Source organism: Cervus canadensis, chromosome 1 (genome assembly GCF_019320065.1).
Source record: "Cervus canadensis isolate Bull #8, Minnesota chromosome 1, ASM1932006v1, whole genome shotgun sequence".
NCBI classification, from domain to species: Eukaryota; Metazoa; Chordata; class Mammalia; order Artiodactyla; family Cervidae; genus Cervus; species Cervus canadensis.
Genome location: NC_057386.1, coordinates 105,760,194 through 105,785,640, shown reverse-complemented (window position 1 = coordinate 105,785,640; position 25,447 = coordinate 105,760,194).

Below are 25,447 nucleotides of genomic sequence, written 5' to 3'. Positions count from 1 at the left end.
GCCTAGTAGGCTGCAGTCCATGGGGTCGCGAAGAGTCAGACACGACTGAGCGACTTCACTTTCACTTTTCACTTTCATGCATTAGAGAAGGAAATGGCAACCCACTCCAGTGTTCTTGCCTGGAGAATCCCAGCCTGGTGGGGATCTCTGGGGTTGCACAGAGTCGGACACGACTGAAGTGACTTAGCAGCAGCAGCAGCAGCAGCCTCTCAAATCCTGTCCTTGTTACTGAGTGCAACTTGCCCTGTTTCTCTCTGTCTCTGCTCCATTTTCAGTCTCAGTTTCCTCATTTGAAAAATAGGGATAATAACAGCATCTGTTATTATTGTGTTGTGTGCTAAGTCATTTCAGTCATGTCCAACTCTTTGCAACATCATGGACTGAAACCAACAAGGCTCTTCTGTTCATGGGATTTCCCAGGCAAGAATACTGGAGTGGGAAGCCATTCCCTTCTCCAGACGTCTTCCCAACCCCAGAACTGAACCTGGGTCTCCTGAATTTCAAGCAGATTCTTTACCATCTGAGCCACCATTAGCATAACTATTAAATGTCTTAATGCCTCGTGCTTAGATTACAGTTTAGCTTATACTGAAGTATCTAAGTCTTGGCTGTTATGTTTATGATTTATGTCTAGCTTCCATCTCTGTTGGCCTTTTCCTCCACCTGCCCTGGTTTCTCCCCTTGCCATGGCTTTGAGGTCTCACACATCATCTCAGACCCCCAGTCTTTACTTGATTTTGGACCTCAACTCCATACAGCTGACCAATTTGGGGATTCCTTTTATTGGCTGCACCACATGGCATGTGGGATCTTCCCCAACCAGGGCTTGAACCCATGCCCCATGCAGTGGAAATGCATAGTCTTAACCACTCGACCACCAGGGAAGTCCAAGGGATTCCTGAGGAGAAGAAATCTGCTCATCCAATCTTAGGTCCCAAATGAAACTGAAATGAAGTTCATCTTTAGTAGTCAGCCATGTATGTTTTAGGCAAAATGTAGAGATGGCAGTTATAATGTCACTTCTTTATAGTCATCCAGACTTTTAACTCCCAGGAAGATCAGATAGTGGAGAAGGAAATGGCAACCCACTCAGGTATTCTTGCCTGGAAAATCCCATGTATGGAGGAATCTGGTAGGCTACAGTCCATGGGGTCGCAAAGAGTCAAACATGACTGAGTGACTTCACTTTCACTTTCAAGATCAGATAGACAGACTTGTTTTGCTTGTCCAATGGGAGGTCAATTCTGGTTCAAGAGATTGGTTGCGGAGCTGGCTTGACACATCGACATCGCTCTGTTGTAACTGAAATTGGATTCCAGCTGCTCTCCGCTCAAAAGCCATTAAAGAGGCCAGGTTGGTGGAGAGGAAAGTTTGCTTAATTTCAGATGCTGGCAACTGGGTGGGGAGGGTGGACTCCTGTCCAAAGGCTGACTGCCCCCACTGACAATCAGGGGGCAAGAGCTTTTAGAGACTGAGGGAGGGGGCTACATGCAGAAATAGCAGTCAGCTCTGACAGTCATCTTGAAATTGATCATCAGTAGTCTGATCCTCCGAGAAGGCAATGGCACCCCACTCCAGTACTCTTGCCTGGAAAATCCCATGGACGGAGGAGCCTGGTAGGCTGCAGTCCATGGGGTCACTAGGAGTTGGACACGACTGAGTGGCTTCACTTTCACTTTTCACTTTTATGAATTGGAGAAGGAAATGGCAACCCAGTCCAGTGTTCTTGCCTGGAGAATCCCAGGGACGGGGGAGCCTGGTAGGCTGCTGTCTATGGGGTCCCACAGAATCGGACATGACTGAAGTGACTTAGCAGCAGCAGCAAGAGTCTGATCCTCGTCATCTTAATTGCTTTAAGTACAGTTAATCTTCAGTATCAGAGTCAGTTTGTTCCCATTTCCTTGAGGCCAGTTCTCAGAATTGTGGCAGCTCATGTCATGGCCACAGTCTGGTCCTAATGTAGTTAACTTCTTCCACCTGGTGGGGGTTTCAGTATCTACAAGAGAGCTAAAATATTATCCTTAGCCCTTGAAGAGGACCTAAAGGTCCTTGAATTTGCTAAATGATGAACTATTATTGTTTCGTCCTGTCTGTTTTGGGGGTTTTTGTTTGTTTGTTTTTGCATTTTCTCACTTTTCTGATTAAACTTATTCTCTAGCTAAAATTTTTTTTCCATGGAGAAGAGGAAGGCTGAGGACGTAGAGATCCAAGGCCCGCAGGGCCCTGCTGTTTCACTGTGACATGTACTGGCAGCCCAGTCCCTTGGTGTGGAGCCCTGAGTAGTGGCCTGACCACCCACCAGAGTTCCAGCTCTTGGAAGGAGTGATGAAAATCACAGCCCTGTAAATATCTGTTAAATGAATGAAGGAGTCAGTGAATGAAATCCACTCCTCCAAAAACAGACTCATCAAGTAAGCAAGTTCTGCTCAGGAGTGGAAGTAGGTCCATTCCAGGGACATTTTGGGCCTGCCATCAAGGTGTGCCACCTGGATTTCCACAGGGTGCCACTTAACTGCAAGGGGTACCCTTAGTGGATGGGCTTCCCCTATTGCCTTCAGGATTTGCCTGGGTTTTCACTTTTCCCAGCCAGCTGGCCAATTACTGAATGGATCACAGCGGGGATGCTGGGTCTGGCTAATTCTGTCCAGGTCAGGACTCTTCCAGTGGGAAACCTCTGCCCTGGACACTATGTTGGTTGAAAAAATTATCAGATCCATTTCCCAAATCCTCTCTGCCCAATTCTGCTTGCTCCTCTTTAGTCTCCCACAGCCATTGCCCCCCAAACCATGTGCCCCTACCGCTCCCAGTATCTGTTTCCCAGAGACTCAAAACTAACAAAATGGTCTTTCCTGTGACTACATCAGAGAGTCCAAACTACTCAGGAAGATTTGAAAAATCAAAATATTTGACAACACGTGAAAACTGGAAGGCGAGAAACTGCAGCCTCCTAGGAGCCAGCAGTGTGTTCTGCCAGGCACTCTGGCCACACGCCCACCACTGCCTGCAGCCCCCAAAGTGTAACCAGTGCCCTGCTGGCTCTGGAAATTGCATAAAGTAAGACAGGAAGCATGTGGGAGTTTTGCTTAATTTCTGCCCTTGGCGATAAGGAAAACTTACAAGCTCTGGAAAAGATAAATATAGTAACCCCCACATCCAACCTATCTGATGATGCCAAATTCACTATTCTTGACTTCAGGGTGGGAGCCTTAGATTCTTGTGTTAGTTTCTCTGATGAGCTGGGGAAACTCAATACCTTTGCCGAAAGCCTCATAAAGAGAATGGACCAGAGACTTTTCTGGCAGTCCAGTGTGTTAGACTGTGCTTCCACTGCAGGGGGTGAAGTTTTGATGCATATTTGGGGAACTGAGATCTCGCTTGTCAGGCCTGGAATGGGTCAAAAGATTAAAGAAAAAAAGAATAGGGAGAATGGCCCAGAATAAGGGATGATACAAAAAGGAAGATTCAGGAGAACATCCCTGCCTGAAATATGGAGAGAAAACTTTAATGTCCTACAGAATTTAGATATTCAAAGAAATTGCTCACAAAAGTCAGTTACGGTTGTGTGGGTTTTTTTTTTTTTTTAAGTTATAATGAAGAAATGCTGTCAGCCCTCTGAGGGAAAAATAATTGGAAAATTACATCATGTAAAAATACTTATTTTGCATTTTCTTTTGTAAAGATAGAGGCTGTTAAAACACTGGATTCATTCACATCTGGTGGGTGGTCAGAGACAAAGTCCCCTTTGCAAGCGGCACTTCCCTCTAGTTTGCTGAAGCCCCTGCTTCTTTTTTTTGGCTGAGTGGCATGCAGGATCTTAGTTCTTGGTCCAGGGATCAAACCTGCCTCCTGCAGTGGGAGTGCAGAGTCTTAGCCACTGGAGAGCCAGTGACGGGAAGTCCCTGAAGCCCCCACTTCTTGCTGTTTTTTACTAACATTGAAGATGAGTGGAAATTATGTTTGCTTGGACTTTTATGCTGTGTCATTCTGTGTGGTAGGGTTCAGAGGACAGTTATACTCTCTTTGGAAGCCACATCTTCATCCAAAGTGAGTCAGCAATAGAGCAAGAGGGCTAGTTATTTCTAGAGAGAATATTTCTAGAGAGAATATGGGAGAGTCAATATTTGTTTAGAGAAGTATTTTAAGTGCAAATAAGACACCTGAAATGAATACAACATTGTAAATCAATTATATTTCCATTAAAAATGTTTAAAAAGGAAACTAAAAATAAATCTGTTCAGTATCAAGTTAAAAAATATTGCAAATAAAAAGTGTGTGCCTGAGAAAATCCCCCAGCATGCTTCACTCCTTGCATCACCCATCCAGATCCTCAGGCCCTCTTTATTCCTGGTCATCTGCATTCTCTACCAAAAATAGACCTGGATACGATCTCCAGCCAAGGAGAAAACATATGTCATTCCAAGTTCTCTGAGCACATTGGCCTCCACATACAGTGGAGGACATGGATCAGGTCAAGGTAGATGCTATGCCTTGCCTTCTAATCCTAAATCACTCAGTGGAGTCAACTTTAGGAAAATTGTTTTATCTAAATGAAATAACTTGTCAGAACAAGTTAAGAATGGCAGCTATCTCTTTTCAAATGTCTGGTTGAAATGGTGCGTCCCTTGTTTCAACTCTACAGTGTTCCTTGCAAAATCTGATAATTTGGCTGAAAGGTTTATTTCATTACATTTATTGATGAGCATGAAGGAAGAAAATTGAAGTTGGGTAAAACTGAAAGCCCTTTTATTGTTAATTGCAGACGTTTGTTTGTTTCCTTTCTCCCTTCTTTCCTCCCTTCCTTCCTTCCTTCCTCCCTGCCTCCTTTTTGTTTTCTTTTCTTTTTTGTAAATCTGTATTTGTTTAATAGGTATTTTTTAAAGGTCAAGCAAGGGTGCCATGACTTTGAGAAATTTATCAGACTCATGGGCATTTTTTGGTCATTAAAAATACATTTAGTAAAAGCTGTTGCTATTTACCAGAAGGAAAGACTGAAGGAGAGAGAAGCACATTTCGGAGTAAAGGGTGAAATCAAGGCCTTAGAAAGGTGTGTCTCTGTGAGAGACAAGATGATTTCCTCTAAAGATGGTCAAGTCCTTATCCTCAGAACCTGTGAATATGCTACTTTATTTGGGAAATGGGACTTTGCAAGTTGATTCAACTGAGAATCATGATATTCATTTATCTTGAGATGACTCATGGTTTATCCAGGTAGAAGCAGTACAATCACGGAAGTCCCAATTAGAGGGAGGGGGGAGGTCAGAGTCAGTGATGTGACGATGAAGGCAGAGGTCATAAAGAAGACAGAACAAAGGCCAAGGAATGCCGGTCCATAGAATCTGGAAAAGGCATGGAATGTGTCCTACCCTAGAGGTCCACACACAACACAGCCCTGCTGGCACTATGATCTTAGGGCTTCAAGATAATAAATGTGTGGGTTTTTAAGCTGCTGAGTTTATGGAAGGTTACAGAAGCAAGAGGAAATGAACACAAGGCCTATCCACCTTGCTGTCTGAATGCCAGAAAGCAGAATTCGGGCTCACACATCATATTGGCAGAAGGACCAGAAGTAATGGCCATGAACAGCATTTTTATGTAACAAGATAACAACAAAAACTGTCTTCAGTAACTTCCCAGGAAGTTCCAGTGGTTAAGATTCCCTGTTTCCAACACAGGGGGTGCAGGTTCCATCTCCGGTCGGGGAAGGAAGATCCCACATGCCACGCTGCACAGCCAAAAATGAAAACAAAAACAAAAAAAATGTGTCTTCATGCAGTGCTTCCCATGAATCAAGGCACCATAACAGTGCATTGCTTACAGTGGCTCATTTAGTCCCAACAATAAATGTGAACTAGACATTAGCATCATCCCCGCTTGCCAGATAAACAAAGTGAGGCCCAGAGACTCCAAGCACGTAGCTTCAGGTCACACAGCCGGCAGAACTGAGTCATCACTCAGTTTGTGTGGTTCCAGATCCCATGATCTTCACCACTGCCCTGAACTGCCTCTTCTAGGAGACTGGGTTTTGAATATAAAATTCAGGCTAAGAGAATCAAAAGGCCTGTTTGAATGAATTATAGGGACCTGTGCATTTTAGATGCCAAATCTGAACTTGCATGAAGATTTAACCATGATACACATCCAAGAAGAAGAATCTAGGATGCTTTTGGAAAGAAAGATGAGCAGAACCACTTGCTTTTGTAGTTACTATTATTATTATTGTTAATGTCATTTATATGCAAATATGATGCCATTTATTTTTTAAATTACTCATGTATTTTATTTTGGCTGCACTGGGTCCTTGTTGAGGCTTGCAGCCTTAGTTGCCCTGGGACAGATGGAATTTTAGTTTCCTGACCAGGGATCAAACCCAAGATCCCTGAGTTGGAAGGCTAATTCTTAACCACTGAACCACCAATGAAGTCCCTATGATGCCATTTTAAAAAGTGCTGCCACCTTAATTTAAATAGCCACAATCCTCTTTATTTCCTGGCTCTCCAAAGGCTTTCATCTTGGACAAGACAAAGGTTGTGTTGATCCCCAATTAAGTTAGTCATTCCCAGATTATGCCTCAATAATGGAATCCAAATTTATGGAGTTTTATGGGCTTTGAAAAATAATGAAGGACAATTGTTGTCTTGAAGTTAGGCTTGTAGACGTATGGATGATTTGGACCACCTGCAAATGACTTTGTAAATATTTTAAAAATATTTTACTGCTCCTGACTATAAAGAGCCCTCTTGCTGTTATGTTAAAATCTATTGAAATTAATGTTTAATTACACTGGAACTGCCTGCGTGATTTAAGGTAAAATTAAACTTTTACTATGTATCTAAATTTCTTTAAGATTCTAGCCTTAATCTATCTCTTCTCTCCTCAGTAATTTCAGCACGTAACTCAGGGGTAACCTGATGTTGGATTGGGGTGAAACATTGCTTACTTTTATGGGGCGTTTTCATTCATGTAGATGTCACTGTGTGTGCTATTTGTGGCTAGATTTGATAGCATACAAGAAAGCCTCTGAGCCGTGTTCTGCCAGGCTAAAAGATTCCCTTTGCTTTACACCTGAAACCGACACAACACTGTGGATCAATTATACTCCAATATAAAATAAAAAGTGAGAGGAAGAAAAAGAAAGAACTAAATCAGCGCTTGCCCTGGTGGTCCAGTGGATAAGACTGTGCTCCCACTGCGAGGGGTAAGGGTTTGATCCTCAGCTAGGGAACTAAGATCTCACCTGCCGCAGACTATGGCCAAAAAAAAAAAGGGGGGGAGAACTGAATCAACGTTCTCATCAAGGTCTTATTAGCCTCCCTAATCAATTACCAGGCTTCCCAGCTAATGCTAGTAGTAAAGAACCTGCCTGCCAATGCAGGGAGACTTTTGAAATGCGGGTTTGATCCCTGTGGATTTGATCCCTGGGTCAGGAAGATCCCCTGGAGAAGGAAATGGCTACTTACTCCAGTATTCCTGCCTGGAGAATCCCATGGACAGAGGAGCCTGGCAGGCTACAATCCATGGGGTCACTCACAATCAGACATGACTCCCAGCTCTGCCTGTTTTTTATTTGTTTGTTTTTGAGAGCCTAATGCCACAGTTTCTGACTTCCTTCTTTATCTGAGGATGGGGAGAAGGGGGTCTCTAAAGCATAAGGGGGGATGTAATTTCTGCAGAGCCCCTCCCAGCCACTCAGCTTCTGCCTGGAGACCTCCCCCACTTAATTACTCATTCATCAGCCTCCTCTTCCGCTGGGGCTGCAGCCCTGCCAAGTCTGAGTCTGAATGAAATATCCAAATGAGATATGGATATTTCATCATACCTGGATGAAATATCCAAAGTTAAATTCCCCACTCTCATTACCAAGAAGGTTGCCATTTGGCTCACACGGTTGAAATTGACCTTTCACATAATTTTGCCAGCTGATTCACATGGTGCCAAGGTGTCAACCCTGAATGTATCTTCAGTAAAAGTTGGCTTGGGTTTGAGAAACAGAGAGAACTTCTGGTCTCTGGGGTGGCTTGAGGAGGAAGGGCAAAGGCCACCTTCCCTATCTGTCTCTCTGGGTATCTAACAAATAAATTAGCAAAATTTGCTGGAAGCCATTCTTTGAGTTTGCAAAGGAAGGTAGCATCTTCTCACATAGATCTTTGTTCTGCGCTTCAGAAACCAATAGAGAATAATCCTATTGCATCATGTTCCCTCAATTCCAGGCAATCATGAAGTCTGGAAAATTTCTCAGGTCATGTGTGCTGTGGGTACCACAAACCTGGCTAACTCCTCAACATCATCAAAGCACCTGGGCTAAATAAGTGCATAGCTTCTCTTGGAGAACTTGGAGCAGTTTCTTTCCACTCAAGATTTAGGGACATCAGCTTCTTGTTATTTTTTCCCCCCACAATTTGATTATATTCTACTTTTCTCAATGGAATTTAGATAATTCCTTAAAAATGATTAATTAGCACCAACCTCATGCCTGGCTGGAGCCCCACGGTTCAGGCGAAGAGATGGCCATTGCAAGTAGGAAATCTCTCATACTAGCGAAATCCATTGTTTGCAGTTGACACTGGCATTTCCCTTCCCTGGGTTGAATTTCCCTGAAAAGTGAAAGTGAAAGTCACTCAGTTGTGTCTGACTCTGAGACCCTGAAGTTATCCTATATTTCTAGTAATTTCTCTTTGGAGGCTCCTCTGGGGAAGACTGAATGTCTAATAAATTAACCAGCCTTGATGTGACAAGATGTCCTCAAATCATTGTAGACTGTCAACCACCAGTACCTCTGTCATGGGCTTTTCTTGACCATTTGTCATTGTCTATAATTAATTACAGCTCTTTAAACCCAGGCATCCATTAGAGAGATAATACATAATAGAAACCTTTTATGTTGGAGCCCCTATTTTATTGTGAGTTTTTTCCATTCTCTTCCACGAGAGAGTTCCTGAAATGTGTCTTTCTGTGCAAATTCTAATTATCATTCTTAGGTCTTACTTTTTCCTCCTGCATGGGGATCCTTTTTTTTTTCTCCAGTTTCTTGATTATTGTCTGTTATTCCAACGCAAAAGGAAACAATTAGATGAACATTGACCTTGGCTTGAGCAGAACATTAATTATTATTGGAATAAATGCCAGAGTGCCTACAGGTACCATGGAAGAAACAGATATTTTATTTTCAAGTGCAAAGTTGAGTATAAAAAATGAGAAGAAAGAAGAAGGTCCTTGCTGTTCAATTATGTTCAATTATGCTGGAACAGGGCCAATTCTAGGGAATGGCTTTCTTCATAGGGGTTCTCCTAATCACTGAGAGCTTGGTTCTAACTTTCTTCTTTTTTTCATTCTCTTTTTATTTCAGTATAATTGATTTAAATGTGTTAATTTCTGCTATACAGAAAGGTAACTCAGTGATACATACATATATATATTCTTTTTCATGTTCTTTTCCATGATGATTTATCACAAGATATTAAACATAGTTCCCTCAATATAAATTGAATACAGTGGGACCTTTTTGCTTATCTCTCTTAAATACAATAGTTTGAATATGCTAATCCTAGACTCCCAATCCTTCACTCCTGCTCGCTCTCCCCCTTGGCAAGGACAAGTCTGTTCTCGTCTGTTTCTGTTTCATAGATAACTTCATTTGTGTCATATTTTAGATTCCACACACGAGTGATATCATACAGTATTTGTCTTTCTCTTTCTGACTGACTTCACTTCGTATGATCATCTGTAGGTCCATCCATGTTGCTGCAAATGGCATCATTTCATTCTTTTTACGGCTGAATAGTATTTCATTGTATATATGTACCATATATATTATCCATTCATCTGTATACAGACATTTATGTTGTTTCCATGTCTTGGCTATTGTGGATGGTGTTGCTGTGAACGTAATGGTGCATGCCTCTCTAACTTTCTCGTGAATGGTAGTTTTGATGCAGCAGCAAACTTAGGTGAAGCTGTTTGCTCTTGAAAAGTCACTGTTTTGATATTTGAAGAGAATCACACAGGATACTAAATAAAGTAAAAGAGAATTGATTTGAGTAAATGAAGTTCTTACTTCAACAAAGATGAAAATCTAAGTTCTTGCTTTGCTTATCTCAACCTCAGCTTCCCTTCTCTGTAATGGGAAGAGGGTTGGATAAGATACAGGCGGGTCTCCCAAGACTTTAGTGGGAAACTTGCATGAAAATTGTCCTGGCCACATCAGAGCCTTCCACAATCAATGCTGGTAGACCATGAACATTGTATCCCTGTCTTGGAGTTTCAGCAGGTGTCATAAAAATATTAATGATTCTGGAGAGACATAGAGAACAGATTCTGGGTTGCAGAGTGGGGTGGGAGAGAGAATAATTGGAAGTTTGGGATTAGCAAATGCAAACTGTTATATAGAAAATGGATAAACCACAGTGTCCTACTGTATTGCACAGGAAACTATATTCAATATCCTGTGATAAACCATAGTGAAAAAAATATGAAAAAGAATATACGTATAACATCACAGTGGAAAAGAATGTGAAAAAGAATATATATATGTATGTATAACACCACAGTGGAAAAGAATATGTAAAAGAATGTATATATATGTATAACTGAATCACTTTGCTGAACAGCAGAAATTAATACATTTTAGTTCAATTATACTTAAGTGAAAAATAAATTAAAAAAATAATGATTCTGAAAAGTCCTGCAATAAAGAAACATGTTTAAATTTGCCTGAGTTTTCCATCCATTCGTCCATGTCTTTCTCAAATATTTCCCAAGATACTTCTTATGAAAAAGGAGGAGTGTGAATGGAACAATGCCTAAAATATAGTTATGCAAATAAACTAGACACATGAGCATCTCATGCTTATCTGAGCAAAGTGTCACAACTCTAGAGAAGCCCTCATCACCTAGGCTAATTCTAAAACCTGGTCTCGACTCAGATGGTCGCAAACAGAGCTGAGTGACTATTGCTGAATGCAGAGACATTCTTTCTGCAAAAATAACCAGAAGACTTTTTTATTAACCAGAAGGCTTTTAATCCTTGAATAACTGAACCACCCTAAATGGGGTGAAAGAGCCAGTCTTATCTGTAGGAGAATACCTAAGACATTTTTTCTTATAATTACCATTCACTTAAGTGAATTAAACATTTGGATAAAAAATCCATAAAAAACTTGGAGCCAAGAGTGGAAAATTAAAATTCTCAGGAAAAAAAATCCTCTCTCTGGTAATAGCCTTTCAATCATTTTTATCCATCTTTGTGATCTGAAAAAAAATGTATCTTCATCCCATGCTGGACTTTTAGTCAGTTCAGTTAAGTCTCTCAGTCACGTCCGTCTCTTTGTGACCACATGGACTGCAGCACGCCAGGCTTCCCTGTCCATCACTAACTCCCAGAGCTCAAACTCATGTCCATTGAGTCAGAGATGCCATTCAACCATCTAATCCTCTGTCATCCCCTTCTCCTCCTGCCTTCAGTCTTTCCAAGCATCAGGATCTTTTCCAATGAGTCAGTTCTTTGTATCAGGTGGCCAAAGTATTGGAGTTTCAGCTTTAGCATCAGTCCTTCCAATGAATATTCAGAACTGATTTCCTTTAGGATTGACTGGTTTGACCTCCTTGCTGTCCATGGGGCTCTCAAGAGTCTCTTCCAGTACCACAGTTCAAAAGCATCAATTCTTTGGTACTCAGCTTTCTTTATAGTCCAACTCTCACATCCATACATGACTACTGGAAAAACAATAGCTTTGACTTTTAGTGGCCATATTCTTTTAAGATGAAATTCTAATTTTAGATGTCTCCTGAATGATGGGGCATTCTGTTAACTTTCAAATTGCCCTACATTTGAATCAAATTCTCTCTTCTGTCTTCATGAATCTTCTCTGTCATTGATCTCATGGGAACATATGTGTGTGAATCCCCTTTGATTTAGAAGTTTGTAGAATGTAAAATATTGAGCCTCTGGGCTTTGTACTATTTTTTTCCAGGCATCATAATATCTAGAAAAAAAATAATACTGAAACTGTCCTTACAAGATCAAGTCCTAGAGGACCCCACAGAGATTCTGACTGAGTGGGCAGTGATGCAATGTAGCTATTATTTACCCAGGAGATGTGCATAGATCTACTCCATGCTCAGCTATTAATGTTGAATTTATGTTGCTGAACATAAAGTCATAAAACGTCCCTGTTGCACTGTTTTATCAAAGAGGTGTTTCTTTATTGGTCTCTCATGAGTGATTGAAACTTCAAATTGGCATCAATTTGTGGCAGAAGTGGGATGGGGCACTCAGTAACTGGAACTTAATTGTATCATTTGGTCCATTAAATGGCATTATCTGAAATGATTTCCTGGATCCATCCAAGGCATGCATCAAGAGGGAACTCTACAGTCATACATTTGGGAAATGATTTAAACAACTCTAAATGTCTCTAGATCTTTCTTGTCAGTTAGAAAATCAGTAATTGTGTTTTGCAACTCTAAATGTCTCTAGATCTTTCTTGTCAGTTAGAAAATCAGTAATTGTGTTTTGCAGTGAAGCAGCTGTTCTTGTTCTGGTGTTAAGAAGTCACTTGCAAAGGATGACTATTTGATTAGGATGTGAGAGTTTCTTCTGTTGACCTCTCCAGGCAGGGATGCCATGTACAGAAGTTCAGGCTGTTCACTGAGTAAGAACACCCAGATGACAAGGCAAGAGAGGGCTGAGATTTAGTCCTCATTCTATACGATCTTTTAAGGGAGGCTTCAAATTTCTTTCCACTCTTTCTGTGGAGAGATGCAGTCTATGGTTTATGAAAGTGACTCCTGGCCTGGGGATGAAGAGACTGCCTAGTAGTTGAAGAGGAGCTTCAGTTGTTTCTTGTTTTAAACACTTGCTCTTGTTGATTGAGTGAGGGCTGCTCCCTGGGATGTTATCCCAACACAAACTACTTGATTTAGGGCATGAGTCAGCAAACATTTTCTCTAAAGGGCCACATATTATGTGGGCCGGATATAATTTTTGTTGCTTCTTCTCCTCCCTACCCCCACCATGCCTTTTCTCCTCATCCTCTGTAATCATAGATATTTTCTCTCCACTCTCCCCTCCCCCTTCCTCTTCTTTTCTTAATTCTTTTCTTTCTACATGGATACAACTAGAGATTACCATGCTAAGTGAAATAAGTCAGATGCAGAAAGACAAATACCATACGATATCACTTATACGTGGAATGGAAAATATGACATCAATGAACCTAGCTACGAAATAGAAACAGACTCACAGACGTAGAGAACAGACCTGTGATTGCCCAGGGCAGGCGGCGGGGAGTGGGAGTGATGGACTGGGAGTTTGGGATTAGCAGATACAAACTCTTACATAGAGAATGGATAAGCAGCAAGGTCCTATTGCACAGCACAGGAAACTACATTCAATATCCTATGGTAAACTGTAATGGAAAAGAATATAACAAGAAGAATGCGTATGTATAACTGAATCACTTTGCTGTACAACAGAAATTAACACAACATTGTAGATCGACTATACTTGGTTTAAAAATATTAAAGAAAAAAAGGAAATCAAAACAAGAAAGTTGCAGTGCTCTCAGAATGTTTTCTCATGCAAATACACACACGGAAAGGTTTCAATGCACATAGATATCTGAAAACCATTTTTTCCCAGAATAATGACTAACTACCGTGAACAACCATTTGATACATTAGGATACAGTTCTCTACCTCATGCTTTATATGTTTCATCTCATGGAGATCACCTCATGGCAGCCTTCTGGAATAAGATATTCCTATTATTGTCATTTTGTAGATGAGAAAATTCGTGCTTAGAGAGGGGAAGTGAATTCCTCAATGTCTCAGAGGACCTAAGTGATGGAGCCAAGAGAGATACCCCCCTGGTCAAAATCCAAAACCTGCTCAACCTGGATATCCACTAAAATGAGTCCAAAATGCCACTTTTCTGTTCATAACTCTAGACACACAGGATGAAGAAGTAGAAGGTTAAAGCCAATCCACTTGATAGGGCATTTTTAGACTGTATTTGATGGCATCTTAGAAAATGTTATTACCAACTGAGTGGACACGTTTAAATGGTGTTTCAAATTCTGGTGATAATTAGGGAGTTTGGGATTGACGTGTAGATAATTAGGGAGTTTGGGATCGACGTGTACACACTGCTATATTTAAAATGGACAGCCGACAAGGACCTACTGTAAAGCACAGAGACTCTGCGTGGCAACTGGGATGGGAGGGGAGTTCAGGGGAGAATGGGTACATGTGTATATATGGCTGAGTCCCTTCTCTGTTCCCCTCAAACTATCACAACTTTGTTAATTGGCTATACTTCAATATAAAATAAAAAGTTTTAAAAATTCTTCTTGGTGCATGAGAGGTAGTAAGTGATTAGAGAGAGAACCATTGAACTGACAGTTTCACTTGGGAGAAAGGGTCAATTATTAAGGGCTGGAGATTGTAGGAGAGAAACGTTTTGGTATTCACACATTCTGTGCTAATGCGACTGAGGATTTGCTCTTTACAGCTTAACAGAGAATAAAATAAATTGCCCATAAAATGCAAAAGAAACATTTTCTTTAACAAGAAATTTATTGAATATGCAAACATTTGAATGTATAATAGGACTGACAATAAAATGAGCTTGGTACACTCTCTTGAAAGAGGGTCTATAAAGTTTTTATAGAAATTTTGGCAGGGGTGTGTGTGTGTGTGTGTGTGTTCCAGTGAAATCCCTTTTTACTTCTACTCTAGAGTGGTAATCTTATTAACTACTTGGTATACACCCTTCTTGATAATTTTCTCCATATGAAGTTTTTGCTTTCACATAAATGAGATCACTGTTTCTGTTTGATATGTTTGGTTCACATTTTAACATATGATGAACATCACTCCAGGTAAGTACAGAACTATCTAATTCATCCTTTTTAAAATTTATATATATATATAAAATATATATATTATTATGACCTATATATATATAGGTCATTACAGAGTATTGAGTAGCACTTCCTGTGCCATACATCAGTTCTTTATTAGTTATCCATTTTATATATCATGATGTATATATGTCAATTCCAGTCTCCCAGTTTATTCCCCCCACCTTTCCCTGTTGCTAACCATCAGTGGTTTTAAAGGTTCTGTTTTATCAAATTCTGTAACTTCTGCTTTTCCTAGTTCATACTGCACACCGTTGACATCTTCATACATGGAGGTCGTGATTAAGACACATTTTGATAGCCAGAATTTGGAGGATACTAGGATGATTTTTTGGAGAAGGCAATGGCAACCCACTCCAGTACTCTTGCCTGGAAAATCCCAGGGACAGGGGAGCCTGGTGGGCTGCCGTCTATGGGGTCGCACAGAGTCGGACACAACTGAAGTGACTTTGCAGCAGCAGGATGATTTTTTTGCTGTCCACTGTTAAGATGATACACATTTCATGTTGCTTACATCTTCTTTTCGATTCTTCCCTTCCCCCCCCCCCCCCACTTTTAACTCTCCATGATGGTCTTTTTTATTTTCATCTTCCTTATTGGTTGGGAAACTTTCCATATTATGGCTATTATTTCAGATGTTGAAATTTCACTCTGTTGGGCTCGATTGTTCGTGGTCTTCCGGATGGTAATTTACTTATTACCAACACTCCACAAAAGGATCCCTTAATTCCTGAAGGAGCATGAAGAATATTCAGGTCTTTTTTTTATTCCACCAGATGCAGTCAACATCTGAGACTACTCTTTTCCAAAATCTCTGTTCTTTGTTTTTTGTTTTTTTTAAATTATTTATTTACTTTTTAAAAAACACATTGACTGGATCAGGACTTGGCTGTGGCATGTGGGATCTTTGCTGCATCATGTGAACTTTCATTGCAGCAAATGGACTCTAGTTGTGGTGCCTGAACTTGGTAGTTGTGGTACACAGGCATAGTTGCCCTGGGGCATGTGGGATCTTAGCTTCCCAATCAGGGATAGAACCCGTGCCCCCGCATGGCAAGCTGGATTCTTAACCATCGGACCACCAGGGAAATACCCCATCTTAATTCTTTGTCCTTCCCACACCCATTTCTGTTTCTTTCTTTCTTTCAAAGGCCCACACCTTCCACAAGACTGAGAAATCCACAGTGGCGAGTCCTAAACACTATTATGTAGGAATTATCTTGCTAAACTTCGATCATGTGCTACATGCCCAGTTTCTCAAGGTCAGGAGTTGGGCCTGAGGACTTGTGTTTCTATGCAGTTCCCCAGTGATTCCTGTTGTTCTGGGGCCACTCTGAGAACCACTAAGTTAGACCTTCAACATGATCTCTGGGTATTATAAGCCTTAAAGAAGCTTTTTCTTAATTTTATTTTTCATTTTGGAGTATTTTGATTTAACACCTACCTGGTGGCTCAGATGGTAAAGAATCTGTGGGAGATACGGGTTCGATCCCTGGGTCAGGAAGATCTCGCTGGAAAAGGAAATCACAACCCACTCCAGTATTCTTGCCTAGAGAATCCCATGGACAGAGGAGCCTGGTGGGCTACAGTCCATAGGGTTGCAAAGAGTTGGACACAACTGAGCAGCCAACACTTTCACTTTCTTTCTTAGTTGATTTACAGCACTGTGTTATTTCTGCTGTACATCAAGGTTATACATCTATATATACATTCTTTTTTAAATTTTCTCTTCCATGATGGTTTAGCCCAGGATACTGACTATAGTTCCCTGTGCTAAACACTAGGACCTTGTTGTTTACCCATTCTATATGTAAAAGCTTATATCTACTAACCCCAATGTCCCACTCTGTCCTCCCCCAACCCCCTTCCTGCCCTAGCAACCGCCAGTCTGTTCTCCATGTCCCTGAGTCTGTTTCTGTTTTATAGACAGATTCATATTTGCCATATTCTAGATTCCACGTATAAGTGATACCATGTAGGGTTTGTCTTTCTCTTTCCTACTGACTTCACTCAGTATGATAATCTGTAGTTGCATCCATGTTGCCGCAAATGAAATTATTTCATTCTTCTTTATGGCTGAGTAGTATTCCCTTGTATATATGTACCGTATCTTTTATATCCATTCATCTGTTGATGGACGTTTAGGTTGTTTCCATGTCTTGGCTGCTGTGAATAATGTTGCTATGAACACTGGGGTGCATGCCTCTTTTCGGATTGTAGTTTTGTCTGAATATATGCCCAGGAATGGGATTTCTGAATCATGTGGCAGCTCTATGTTTAGTTTTCTGAGAAACCTCTATACTGTTTTCAGTATATACAGTGGCTACATAGTATACAGTGCATATATACAGTGTCTGTCCCAGTTTGCATCCCCACCAACAGTGTATGAGAGTTCTCTTTTCTTTATATCCTCTCCTGCATTTATTATTTGTAGACTCTTTAATGATGACCATTCTGACTGCTATGAGATGATACCTCACTTTAGTTTTGATTTGCATTTCTCTAATAATTAGAAATATTGAGCATCTACTCATGGGCCTGTTGGCCATGTCCAGACAATTTTTAGTGCTCTTCTCTGAGAATCAAGGGTCTTTCACCATCCTACCTGTATCTCCCATCTGCAGAGGCACCTGGTACCACCAGTTTGGGAGTGGGAGGGAGGGGGTACATTTGTAGACTAAATTGCACTGTACTGTGTTATATTTTACAGCCTTCTGGCATGTGGCAACCCACTCCAGTACTCTTGCCTGGAAAATCCCATGGACGGAGGAGCCTGGTAGGCTACAGCCCATGGGGTCGCAAAGACATGACTGAGCAACTTCACTCACTTTGGCATGTGACTCAGTCATCACTCTCTATTTCAGTGTTCAACACCCTCCTAGGTTGCATTCCTGTTTTCTCCTCTATCATCTTTTTGTCCTAGTGCGTTGATATCTTAAAAACGAAGTCAACTTACTGGTATTTTAACGGCATTTGAGGAACAAGTACAAACAACTCCTTGCATTCATACTGTCATCTTTACCAAATATGAGCTTTCTGAATTTAGGGAGGAAAATAGCCTGAATAATTTAATTTCCATAGGCAACATTCTAACTGAGTGCAAAATTCCAAATGTGGCTATTATTCAGTTCATTTTAGGGTTATTTTCAATCCCTTGAACTTATTGTTGGTCTCTCAATGAGTCCTGAGTGCTAAATTCTCTCACTTTTAGTCCCCTCTATTAAGTAACACAAAGATATAAAAAGTCAACTGTTTCTATTCATGATGGCAAAGTCACTTTTTCCCCAAGTCGTACACAGTTTGCATGAAAGCCAAGGTTTTTGTGAAAAATGATAAAAATGTATTTTAAAAAGGCCAAACAAGAAAATAGGGACCTATTCTGTTCTCTGTCTGCTTAGACTTGCTGCAGAAATGGCTCCTCTACTCTTCAATCTGCAAGTAAACTTCTATATCTTAAGCTGCCCCCATAACTTTGTCTGCTGTGGTCCACTGGGACAGAGGCAAAGATCAGAGCATGTTTAAAATGTTTATGTCTGTTTTTGAATTTGCATTGGTTGAAGGGGATTCTAGACCAATTTGGCTTCCCAGGTGGTGCTAATGGTAAAGAACCCGCCTACTGAAGCAGGAAACATTAGAGATGTGAGTTCGATCCCTAGGTCGGGAGGATCCCCTGGAGGAGAGCATGGCAACCCACTCCACTATTCTTGCCTGGAGAATCCCATGGACAGAGGAGCCTGGCGGGCTATGGTCCATAGGGTTGCAAAGCGTTGGACATGACTGAAGTGACTTTAGCATGCACTAGACCAATCTAATAATAATTAATTTCTGGATAGTATCATGCTAATATCTTGTGATGATTGCTGAACCACACTGGGAAAAATGGGTAAAATGTACATTTTCTATACACAATCAACTCAGCATGAAAATAGAAAAGAGCATTGGATATGTGGTTTGGAAAACAAAATACTATGTTTTAAATTTTTTTAAATGAAATATAGTGGATATACAGTATTGTGCTAATTTCTGCTGCACACCAAAGTTATTCAGTTATACATATACATTAGATATAGATATATTCTTTTTAATATTTTCCATTATGGTTTATCACAAGATATTGAATATAGTCCCCTGTGCTATACAGAAGGATTTTGTTGTTTATCCATTCTATATATAATAGAAAAAACTAACTTTTATCTTGACATTTCAAATGGCTATTGTGTATTGTAATTTCCTTGGCCTTTTTTTAAAATGTCTTACTACTTCTATTACTATTTACTACTATATTCCTATTAGCTGTTTCTCAGTTCATGTAAAATAATACATTCCCTGCAAGATGGTAGATTTTTTATATAATTTGAAAGCTGAATGTTAAGTGAATTATACCTCACAAATAATATTCTTTCTGTTTACAAGTTTAAGAACAACATTAGAAAAATACTTGCTTGTTGTCTTTTCAGAATATATACTTTAGTTGTTAACATCTTTATAAAAGATTAGAAGTGAGAGAGGATAAAAAATGAGCCAAAGCAGGGAAATTTTACCCTTAAATGTAGATAATCTACTCTGTGGCTTGCAGACTAGGCATCTTGAATTTTATATTCAGTATTTGATTTTCCTGAAGCCACACAGTATTTCACTCCACCAACCTTACCCTTTCTCTAACGGCATAACCTTAACATCATCTTTTCTGAGAATTACCTTTCGTACTAAGTAGAAAGGCAAAGCTTTATCTTCATTTTTACAGTGATTGTGGATCCAGAGTTAAAAGAAATACAAGGTGACTGTGCTGTTCAGTTGCTAAGTCATGTCCAACTCTTTGCGACCCCGTGGACTGTAGCTTACCAGGCTCCTCTGTCCATGGGATTTCCCAGGTAAGAATACTGGAGTGGGTTGCCATTTCCTTCTCCAGCGGGATCTTCCCGACCCAGGGATTGAACCTGCACCTCCTGCATTGCTAAGCAGATTCTTAACCACTAAGCCACCAGGGAAGCCCACGAGATGACTAAGAGGGGCTAATAAAATCTTACAGAAAGACTAATTGCCATCGATCTGGATGACAGGGGCCAAATATGTGATGAGCAATCCTCAGATGGCAGGGTCCACGAGCATTATCCGTGTTGGTGATGTCAAACATCTGGGTATTTGCAAGCATCCCCACACTGGAATGGGTAAATTAAACCAACCATCTGGTTGTTTGGATGAAATTTACACTATTCATATGGTACATATTTTAAGAGTATCATAGAGACCAACTCCAACCCTGCTCACTTTTCTGGCTTTTAGAAGCAGCAAGAACTGTACTGTGGAAAATTAGATGGTATTTTAAAACTTGTAGTGGTGGATATCTTCCTACACTCTAGACACCTAGGCCTTATCATCCCCAAACTCTTTTCTGAATCTCAGTGTTGATACGTAATCCATCCTGGGCTGGCTGAAATTTTTATTCTAAACTCATACAAAAAAAAAAAAAGCAACATTCTTACAGCAATAACTGGGGCTTCCCTGGTGGCTCAGATAGTAAAGAATCTGCCTGCAATGCAGGAGTCCTAGTTTCGATCCCTGGGTTGGGAAGATCCCCTGGAGAAGGGAATGGCAACCCACTCCAGTATTCTGGCCTGGGAAATCCCAAGGACAGAGGAGACTGGCAGACTACAGTCCATGAGGTCGCATTTTCACTTTCAAAGCAATACATAGTGCTTTGAAGTTCTGCCTGGGATGTGTCTGTTCTGGACTTTTAATCAAGTTCTTTTTCTCTTCCATTGGGAATCTGTTTCTTTCTGTTTTAAAATATGTGCTTTAAAAATTATTAATTTAATTGGCTGCACCAGGTCTTAATTTTGACACACAGAATCCTTGGTTGCTGCATGTGAATTCTTAGTTGCGGCATGTGGGATCTAGTTCCCTGACCAGGGACGGAACCCAGGCCCCTGCATCAGGAGGTCCAGTGGAGTCTTAGTCACGACCATCAGGGAAGTCCTGAGAATCTGTTTCTAGAAAGAATCCCTCCAGCTTCTGGACAATGTTTTCTATTTATTAACATGCTTTGAAATGCCATCAGATTCTCAATCATGACATCTGAGAACCCTTCCAAACACATCTTCTTGGCACTAGAGTGCCAAGAAAGAGGGGAGGGGGAGACAGTGGCAGCAAAACTGATGGCCTTGGAGACGAGATTAGTCTCACTGATTCCACAGCCGCAACGGCTGGCTTTTGTCTCCCAGAAACTCTAGTTTGTGTGAGCTGAAATCGGAGTTGTATTTCCTCAATCCCACCCTCAGGACCTAAATATCCTTCCCTTTTCAGTGACTCCATTAGCTCCCGCACTGCTCCTCATTTCTCATTTTCCAACCAGGCTCCCAATGTGCTGCTGAGTCCACCTGAATGTCTTTGCAGACCACAGCTACGGACCAAATTGGATGAGGAAGAAAGTCACTTCTGGGTTCAAAACAAAGCAAACAAACAAAACATCAATATAGCAACACACTACAGCTATCTGTAGCTTCCCTGGTGGCTCAGACAGTAAAGCGTCTGCCTACAATGCGAGAGACCCGGGTTCAATTCCTGGGTCAGGAAGATCTCCTGTAGAAGGAAATGGCAACCCACTCTGGTATTCTTGCCTGGAAAATCCCACGGACGGTGGAACCTGGTAGACTACAGTCTATGGGGTTGCAAAGAGTTGGACACGACTGAGCGACTTCACTTTAACTTCACAGCTATCTGTAGAATGCTATGGCAGCTGAACAGTCAAAAGAATTGTTGGATGGCATAAGAAAGGATGGACTTTGTCACTGTTGAAATGGGTAGTCCCTTCATGTATCTATACTTGTGTGATAGTCTCTTTCAGCATCACAACTTTATTTCAGCTGTTTTGCAAGGTATTCTCCCAAAGGAAGTTCTGTGTGTTTGATATTTGAAGCAGAGCTCAATGGAGAAATGCCTATATGTATGTGTGTGTGTGTGTGTGTATGTGAGTTTGTGTGTGTGAAATGTCATGTGTGTGTGTGTGCTCAAGCCGTCTTCAACTCTTTGGGACCCTATGGATTGTAACCGACCAGGCTTCTCTGTACATAGGATTCTCCAGGCAAAAAAATACTGGAGTGGGTTGCTATTCCCTTCTCCAGGGGATCTTCCCAACCCAGAGATTAAACTCAAGTCTCCCATGTCTCCTGCATTCTTTAACTGCTGAGCCATCAGGGAAGCCCTTGAAATGTCATGGGAAGCATCAGCTATTTTATGTATTTACTTATTTTTTTTTTTGTACACACAGTGCTGGTCTATGGTGCCACTTTCTAAATCTATTTGTCCCTTTTTATATGACTTCGTGTGGACAAGTTTTATTTTTTTAATACAGTCTTTCTTTTTTTACTGTTTATTTGTTTCCTTTTGGTTGCACTGGGTCTTCCTTGCTACATGTGGGCTTTCTCCAGTTGCTGTGAACGGGGACTGCTCTTTTTTGCAGTGGACAGGCTCTAGGCACATGGACTTCAGTAGTTGCAGCTCATGGGCTTAGTTGCTCAGTGGCACATGGAATCCACCCAGACCAGGGGTCGAACCCATGTTCCCTGCATTGGCAGCCGGAAGTTGACTAGCTTTTAAAAACCTGTTTAAAAAAGAATCTTTTACCCATGTATTCTGTGTTGCACGGCTACCAATGTTCCCTGCTCTCAGCCTGCTGCTTGGTTGGGTCTCCTGCTATCAAGCTTGTTTCTTACCTAAGAAAACCGATAACCTCTTCCTTTAGGCTTGAAAGAAGGGAAGCTTGCTTGTCGTGGTCACCCTCTGCCTAGCACGTGGGTGTGCTACAGCAGAGGCTCAGTGAGTGTTTGTTTCATGAGACAGTGAAGTTATTGCCATCAGGGTAAAGTAGGAAGAAATTTTTCATAGTATCCAAAGGACTTCCGTTTTCCTAAAGCACGTGAACAGAAATGCACAGACTCAGTGGGTCTATGATGTCTGCTAAGAAGCTTTAAAAACACCCTCCTAATATAGAAAAATGGTATGGGTGAACCTGTTTCCAAGGCAGGAATAGAGACACTGGCGTAGGGGATGGACCTGTGACGTAGTGGGGGACGGGGTGGGTGGAACAAATTGAGTAAAACAGACAGCTAGTGGGAACCTGCTATATAGCGCAGGAAGCTCAACTTAGTGCTCTGTGATGACCTAGAAGGGTGGGATAGGGGGTTGTGGGAGGGGAGGGAGGCTCAAGAGGGAAAGGATATATGTATACTTGCAGCTGAATCACACTGGTGTGCAGCAGAAACTAACACGTCATTATAAAGCAACTATACTTCAAATAAAACCTTAAAAACAAACACCCTCCTAATGGTTGGTCCTAGTCATTTGTGAATACAGCACCGCACGTCAGAGACATCCGTGTTGTTTGCTCAGAAATGTGTATCCATTCATTTGGGAAATTCTCCAGCCCTCTCTCCTAGACAAGTCTTCTTCAGGATGGGTCCATGTGGGTTAACCTTAGGGAAATCTTCATCACGCATGTCGCTTAGGCTTTGCTCTGGACATGATGCTGAGAAGCCTTGCACACATGTATTCTCACCAGGTGACTGCTCACCTGAGTACTTGGGTTTATAGCGCATGCTTGGTGACCTGTCTTTTCCAAAAATTCTAGGAGTGTGCTCGGCCTCCCCTGCAGCTGCTGGCATGCATTCATTCACCTCTTGAAATGAACAGGTCCTTTCAATGGTCAGCTGGCTGACACAGGTGTGAAGGCTGCAGTGTTTTTAAGAGACAAACACTGGGGTTCTTTTTCCTGTTCCCTAGGTATCATTTCTCCCAGAAATAAAGGACTCACAATAGGAGGAAGAAGTTAGCACATCATTTTGCTCACTTCTTTCAATGTATTGGATGCTTGCTTTGATATGGCAAGGTGTATTACAGAAAATAGACCCAGGTAACTTGCAACGCAAAAACGCTACAGAATGGCGATGGGCATAGCTAAAAATAAAGCTCTTTTTCAAATAGTTTTGCCTGATGAAATTATAAGGATTAATTTTCTTCAGTTTAATTGTGAAACCTTCAGACATCTCCTCAAAATGACCAAAGGACCCCTGACCCATCCCAAAGTCTTTGCCTTTGAAAACGTACCGGGAATATTTGAATAGCTTTTATCTGAAAGCAAGTTCTAGTCTTAAGTATTTCTGACTACTTAGTTCTCCTAAAGCCTACAGTGTTATTTATATCCTCTCAGATATTCACCTGAGACATTTGAAAATATAAAACCCTTCATAGGAAAACCAGGCTATTAATATTACCACATTATAAATTCTAGTTTCCCAAACTGGCATTTATTAAATACCTGAGGCATGATTTTACATGGCAGTTTAGATGATGCATCAGCTTCATGTTTGATTTATTTTTCTTTGAGATTAAAGGTGACAGAAGACAGTGATGAGAGGGTGTTTTTAAAATATCTCCTCTGTGCAGCTCATTCACTGTAGATTGACAACTCAGAGAACGAAGAAAAACATAAAGTCAAAAGGGCTGATTATGCAGATGCTGTACACACACTTAAGAGAATATCAGACAGGTGAGGCTGTGATTATGCAGAACATGTCTGGGAAGAGAGTGCAGGCAAAGCAAAGAAATGGTTTTACTGGGTCAAGTAAGTTCCCTGGTGGTCCAGTGGCTAAGGCTCCTTGCTCTCAATGCAGGGAACCCGGGTTCAAATCCTGGTCGAGGAGCTAGATCCCACATGCCACAGTTAAAACCCAGTGCAACCAAATAAATAAATAAAAATAAATATTTAAAAAATCATAAAAATATTGGGCCAATATAGGGAATTCAGATATGTCAAAACTGTGGACTTTGGAAGATTGGAAAGGAAAATAGTGATTTTTGTTAAAGGTAAGGGACAAAGGAGAAGGGGACGACAGAGGATGAGATGGCTGGATGGCATCACCAATTTGATGGACATGAGTTTGAGTAAACCCTGGGAGTTGGTGATGGACAGGGAGGCCTGGCATGCTGCGGTTCATGGGGTCGCAAAGAGTCAGACACGACTGAACAACTGAACTAACTAACTAACTAAGGGACAAAGAAGATAAAGTTAGTATTTAATGCTGATATTTTATTGTTGAATTTCTTTGATGGCTATGACTTCCCTGATACCTTTATGGTCTGATTTTAGGATCATGCGGTGCTGTCTGGGCGTATGATGTCTGCTTGGGCTGAATAAAGGACAGAATGCAGCAAGGTCAGTGGGGAGGAGGAAGAGAACCTGGGATTTCAGGAGTGTGGTCCAACCTCAGCCACTTCTGGCTGCATGACCACACTTGGAAATGGAATTAATGATCCCAGGCCTGGACTTCTCTGGTGGTCCATTGGTTAAGAATCCGTCTGTGAATGCAGGGAACACGGGTTCAGTCTCTGGTCCGGGAAGATCCCACATGTTGCGGGTCAGCTGAGCCCGTGTGCCACAGCTGCTGAGCCCCCATGCCTACGACCTGTGCCCTGCAGCAAGAGAAGCCTCCGCAATGAGAAACCCAAGCACCACAACTAGGGAGTAGCTCCCT